A 7100-nucleotide genomic window follows, 5' to 3' on the forward strand; every position below is an offset into this window, starting at 1 on the left:
ATCCATCCATCCATCCATCCATCCACCCACTCATCCATCTATCCATCTATCCACCCATCAACCCATCAATCCATCCATCCATCCATCCATCCATCCATCCATTCATCCATCCATCCATCCTCAAGCTTTGTGCTTGTAACCTTGATAGAACACAGAAATAAATATTTTATAGGTCAGTCCCTTCCTCCAGGAAACTTTGCCAAACCAATGAACTCTCTGAAAGACATAGATGCATCCTGTCACAACTCTTGTCTCCCTCCGTCCATTGTTTTGCTAACTAACTCATATTCACTGGCTTCTATCTCATATTCACTGGCTTGTCCCACCATGTCACCAAAGAGCTACTATTAAGGATACCTTTGTCATCGTGCTGTTAAACTGCACAGAAACCCGTCTAGATTTGACCTTCCCTGCACCATTCTGTCCCTTAGGGATTCCCCGTGTCATGGCCCTTTTCAGTGTCCACTCATGCACTCTTCGCGGTGATGGAGGCAGGACATCTGGCCTGTTCTGTCAGGAGACTCTTGAGCAATGTTTCCTTCTCCTGGTTTATGGGGAAATGGTAATGGGAGCAGATGAGAGGCCAAAGCCATTCTCCTCTGGGTGAATTCCCTCCTCGGAGGTTGATCACAGAGCTGGTTCTCATCTCCTACCTCCACTATCCACCGCAGGCACCAGGATGTCATCAAGGTTCCCGCATCATCCCTACCTCAGTTGCCCTTTGATGCTTGTGCCTCCGCACAGACCTCTTTCCTGAGCCTCGAGCTTGGCCACACTCTACTGTGCAGTCGCTCCAACTTGACTGTGTGTCATCTTCAGTCACCATCCCCCTGGTCCTTTCCCTCATAGTTATCATCCCACGAACACAAAAGGACCAGTTCATTCCTCCGTGAGAAACCCCACTCTAGCAAATAATACCACAATCCATTACTCGAAAAATAATGTCTCCAAGTTTTGGGTCTTGACCCACCACCAACACCAACTTGCTTTTCCTGCCTAGATTGTTGTCACCATTTCTCTGGCCACTTCCTTCCACCCACATCAGCCCTTCAGCGATGCAGATTGGTTATCACTACTGTATTGTGGCTAGTCCCCTAAAGACTACTAAAGTTCTTCCTCTGAAGGACCTCTGTAGGCCCCGATGAAGGAAGATGTAACCCCCAAGGCTGTACCTGGTTTGGCCTGTTGTACGTTTTGGTTCCCCCATTAAGTCTGTTCTTTTTCACACCCTTCCATTCACAGCAGCCGCTGAAGCTCACCCCAATCCTCTTCTGGGAGACCTTCCCTCACTTTGCCTTCTGTTTGGGATCTGGTTTGCCCATCACTTGGGTGTTTCCCAAGGCAGTGCTGCTGCTCACAAGATCCACTCACAGACAGTGTGCTTGAGTTTGGTAGTCCAGGGCCCCCACCCTTCCCTCTCTGCCCCACTTGCTGGGTTGTGAATGCATGCAGAGGAGTATATGGGGTGTTTACCGATGTGTCCCCAAGTCTGTGATGTTGTGCTGGATACCCGAGGTAACTCAAGGGAAAGGCCGGGTTGTGGAAGGGTTGGTTGATAGATGGAAGATCATAGTCGCACATTGATTACGTCCTGCCTTGCACTGGATGTGATGGATTCCGCTTCTGCTTCCTCCCACGTTTCCTCCCACCTTCCTCCTGACATCTCTTTTGCCACCCTCACCATTCTCTCTTGACCCAGGATCCGAAGTGAGACTGGTGCCCGGGTAGCACTCTGCAGTGGTGTCTGTGTGACTCTGAAGATTTGGGGCACTCCAAGAGTGATCTGATCTCATGAACTGTGCCCTTCCCCCACGGCTCTCCTGGTGCCCATCAGGACGAGAGTTTTCTTTTTCAAGTTTATGGCCTCAGTGCTTCGAAGGCAGTTACAGTGCCCCGAACAGCTGTTACTCCTTGCAACAGTGGATCAGAAATGAGGCTGAGCTCTGGCTTAATGGAAATTGTCCCTTGAAAGGTTTGAATTTAGAACATTTATTCTCCATTAATTCCAAGTAGATTCAACGTCGAGCAAAACAGCCTCCGCCTTCCCTTTGGGTTGCAGGTTTTTTACTGAGAAGTGGGTGTCGCAGCTGCTGATCTGATTGCTGGCATTAGGCTGAAGAATCTGCAAATGTGCTCGTGTTTCCCAACTTGCCTCATTCCGGCTGCCGTCTGGGTACCTGCTTTGGGTCAGCACTGTGGTGCTCAGTGCCCTGCGAAGCCCTGCCATGCTGGGGCAGGTAGCACATCTGTGCCAGTTACGTTTCTCCTTGCTATGGTAAAATTCTTGACAACCAAAACTTAAGAAAGGAAGGGTTCACTTTGGCTCACAGTTAAAAAATACAGTTCGTCCGTCCATCGGTCATGGAGGGGCAGCATGGAGGGAGAAGCACAGAGCCGCTGATCTCCTGGCAGCCACGGTCACAGAGCAAAGGGATTAAAGCTGGTGCTCAGCTTGCGTTCTCATTCTTAATTAACCCTGGACTCCAGCCTGTTAGGAGGCGCCTACCACATTTAGAGTAGGATCTACCTGCTGAGTGAAACCTTCGGAAAACACCCATGGACACGCCCATACATGTTTCCATGGTGAATCTAAATCCCCCTGGGTTGAGAGAGAGGATAAGCATAGCAACACTGTATTCACATCTGTAGATACTGAAAGAGACACACATAAGAAGGGGTGGGGGCTGTCAGAAGGACTCCTGAGTAGAACGATGGCCCTCAGTCCCTGTCTTGGGCCCCACTCCTTCACAAATGGGTTCTCTTACCATCTGAGAGATTGCCTGGGCTTGCACTGGGCAAGTGGCAGCTACAGGAGGTCCTTACATGGCCATGGGTGCTGAGCATATAATCAGGAGTAGCAAGGACTTTAGATCTCTGTTTTTAACACCCTGAACATGAGCCGGGGAAGCCAGGGTTCTGCTCAATGATGGTGAAATGGAGGTTCAGTACAAGCCTTGCTGGTATCGTGCTAAACTGGTGGTGGGAGTGAGTGGCAGGTAACAGTATGGCTGGAGAACCATGCCCTGCCCATAGTATTGTCTTAGCTTTGGTTGTCAGACAGTCTCGTGTCACCTGAGAAGGGAGTCTCAGCTGAGGGATTGTCTAGACCAGGTTGGTTTGCAGGCCTGTCTTTGAGGGATTGCCTTGATTGTTAATTGCTGTAGCAGGGCACAGCCCACTGTGGGATACACCATCCTTAGGCAGGTGTGCCTGAATTGTGTGAGAAATGAATTGAAACGTGGGCTTGTGAGTGATCTAGCAAGCCAATTTCCTCCATGGTTTCTGCTTTGAGTTCCTGCCTTCGATGGTGGACTATGAAATGGAAGTGCTATGCTATGGTCAGAGTGTTTTATCCCAGAACAGGAAGACAAGTAGAACATCTCTTCTGCCTCCAGACCATTTATATAAGCCAGAGTCAGGCCCGCACAAACACTGACCCCTGTTCTTTTGGACCCTGGGAATTCAGAGGCATGGCTTTTCAGCAGCCTTTTGTGGCACCCATGGGAAGACGAAGGACCGTACTAGCCCATACCTGACTCTGCACATCCCTTGCTTGCTTGTGTTGCTATGACTTTGAGTTCTGCTGGGGAAATCCTGTGCTAGGTGTTTGAGCTCATCTGCGGCTGCTCAGCCTCACTTGAGTCTCAGACGGCAGACTTCCCCGCTCCTTCACACCACTGATCCCAACCAACATTGGGCTTATCAGCTTGGGGGGGCACAGAGAAGAAACCATTTTATACTGTCTGCTCTTTCCCCCCCAATATGTGCTGTGGACTGGTGTGTGCCTCTTGATGACATCGTGGCTGACTATGGATTTCTGGTTACCTTCTTGTGGTAAGAAGTCCAGAGGAATCTAACTTGAACTCCAAGTTTCTTTTCCATGCCCCATGAGTCTCCAGTGACTTGTAGTGAGTATTGGGTGAGGAATTCTCTTTACTGGGTCACTGTCTCTACTGGTGAGACAGCATAAGGAGGCTAGGTGTAAAAAGGGAAGAAGGTCTCAGGCATGCGGTTCTGCTGGGATAGTTTCTCAGTTGTGTGAAATCCAGAAGGAAACCCTAGCAAAGGGTTGTGCTTAAAGGGCCACCAGAACAGAGTTGGGAGACCACCAAATACCAGGACTTGTGCCTGTGTCAGGAAAAGGCTTGTGGACAATGGATTCCAGAATTAGATGCCAGGCTGTGAACTCACGGTCATGCTGCAGTGCTGTGGCCACTCTGATATACACTGTGGTCTTCGCTTGAGTTGGTGTTCATGGCTGGTCTGATTGATTGGATATGTGCAGCTCAAGGCTTGGTACCTGTCATCATCTTATGCCATGGCTCCCAGGATTTCCTTTGTGCTTATCTTGTCCTTCCCCGTGAACCTGTGGCACACCTGTGTTTCTTTGAAACATTCGGGTAGACCTGTCTGCATCTCTGTTTACCTAAATTGCAATCGTCAAGATCCCCGAGGAGAGCTCTTCTGATTTTGCTCTTTAGAAGTTTCGAGTTGATGGACAGCTGTGTACCGTGTGAAGAACCAGAGAATGTCAGTGCCTCTTGCCCCCCAGCCCTGGGACTCAGGGCCTCAATCACCAGCTCCATGTTGCACTCAGATTCCTTGCACAGTCTCTCAACACTCTCTCTCACCATGTCCCTGGCCCTACCTACACACACACACACACACACACACACACACACACACACACACACACACACCCTCTAGCTGCAAAAGCGATGTCCTGTCCTCTTCAGTGTCTCTGTCTTCATGTGCTCTGTGTACTCTCTCCTTTCTCTCTCAGTTTACCAAGTGTTGCCAGGGCACACGCTTCCTTGAGAGCGGGAAGCCTGTTAGTATTGCTTAGCTATGGAAGGGTCTTTACTTCACCTCCGCAGTGGAGGATGAAGGAGGTTGCATCAAACTTTTGAAACCACTGATCTTTTAGAGTGAGTTCCCTGAAGCATGGACCTACGTATTAACAGTTATTGGATTATTGGATTTTCTATTTCCATTTGCATCAGGCTTGTCCTCCTGTGCATCCCTTTCAGATTGTATCTGGACTCTTAGATGACATGACATTGGACTCTGGATACAAAAATGAACATACTATCAGCACCAGGTCTCCTCTGGCCACATCCTCGTGCATCAGTGTGAGCTTTCCTCCTGTCCTCTGCAAAGAGGCAGCTATCTCCCCAACCGAGGTGTCTGGACTGACAGAAGTACCCAGCACGATAGGAAATGAAGGGAAAAAGAAAGCCCCCTCTGTCTGGTTTGTAGAAAGGCTGGCCTTACCATGGTCTAGCCCGCAAAGCTACCACGTTTGTGTATTTAAAGTATAGATATACTAAAATGATTTCAAAACAGATGTATTTGCACACCTTTCAAAAGCAATAGCTCCATCAAGAAAATACTTAAATAAAAAATAAACGATTGCAATTTTCAGGTTGAGCAATAATGTGCTTATAATTGCAGTGGCTAATACATACATCTAATGAAGCATATCTATCTTCCTGCAGGAGTACCGCCGATCAACGTGTGATGGAGTGATGTAATAAAGAATGCAGCACTGTTCCAAATGGGTTTAAAAGCCCTAAGCATCTTGTGATGCCTTGCGTTAATCAGCATAGAGTTAGTGCCGTCTGTTGACCCAACTCTTTGCTAAGTGCTAAGGTCCAGTTGGACTCTGCGGGGTCCTCGGCTAGCTAGAGGAGAAAGGTCATGCCCACAGAACCTGACCCAGGCTCTGTTAGTTACTAAAATAGCATGGCCAAAAACAACTTAAGGAAAAAGGAGCTTGTTTTGCCTTATAATTCCAGAGGTTTAAAGTCTAGAATGGTAAGAAAAGAGTGGCGACAGACAGGAGAAGCAGAAGCAGGGGCCAGGCTCATCCTGCCTTTCATCCACACATAGGGAGTGGAGAAAGCATGGGAGCTGGAAGCAGGGATGACTCCGTAAGCTCAAGGAGCTCACTAGTGGCATACTTCCGCCATGACCTTCCAAACAGCACCATCAGCTGGGGATCAAGTGTTTAAACACATGAGCCTATGAGGGACATTCAAGTGACTTGCAGGCCTTAGCTGAGATGTGGAGCTCCAGAGTCAGAGAGTCTTGGTTTTAAAAAGATGAAGCTTTTTAAAATTGCTGGCCAGTTGGGGACATTTCCTGAGCCTTCTGAACTTTGATTGTCCTGTGTGTCAAATAGGATTAAAAATTATAATTGTTGTGTTTGTTAGCCCCAATTATTATTATGATTTTTAAAGACATCGGAAACATTGATGATGATAGTGATTTAGCCAGCTCCTCTACTGTCATTCAGCCCCAGGGATCAGTGACCAAAGGACATAGGTGACACTGACGTTATTGGTGAGTGTAGGTCAGATACAAACAGAGAGGTGTGAGCACATTTTAATGGCTCAATTTTCCAGATCAAGTTTTCTAAGGCTTTTATTTATTCTACCTGTTAGGGTCTTTCATTTTAAGATCATTAAAACGGTTTTGGCAACACCAGAAGGCAACACCCTCTCTATATGAAGGTGGCAGTCTGTGTCTGGGTGATGCTGTGTCTGGATAGCACAGTGGCGTTCCAAGGTCCTCTCCCAAAGAATCTTCAGGATGTTTCATGTTTTCAGCTTGCAGTGTGAAGACTTGAAGCTCAGAACATTCGTCTGCCATTCATTGCTATCACACATGGTTGCTTTTAGTCCTTTCTCAACATTCTCTGAAAATCTTTACCTATAGTCTTCCTGGTGTACCACTGGTCCATTTTTCTCTCCTCCCACCCTGCTCTGGCTTCTAGACTCCTGTTAGGACAAAGTGGAGGGTGGGGAGTAATGGAAAAGATGGCAAGAAACGGAGAATGAGAGGAGGATCTCTGTGAAGAGCCAGGGAAGGATGGACCCTGGCAACACTTGCAGGTCTGTGCGGAACTCTGTGCCTACCTTGTGATTAGCAGTCACAGAGCACCACCCCCCAATTTGACACAGGGTGGTCCCAACTCCCATGATGCCCTCGCAGATCTGAGGTCAGAAGTCAGGCTGTGTGCGGAGACCAGGGTAGGGTGTCTCTTTTCCTTCATTCTCCCACTTTACCTCCTAGTGCAGTAAGCATTGCAGAGCTTC

This window comes from Microtus ochrogaster, chromosome 8 (assembly GCF_000317375.1).
Source record: "Microtus ochrogaster isolate Prairie Vole_2 chromosome 8, MicOch1.0, whole genome shotgun sequence".
Classification (NCBI taxonomy): Eukaryota; Metazoa; Chordata; class Mammalia; order Rodentia; family Cricetidae; genus Microtus; species Microtus ochrogaster.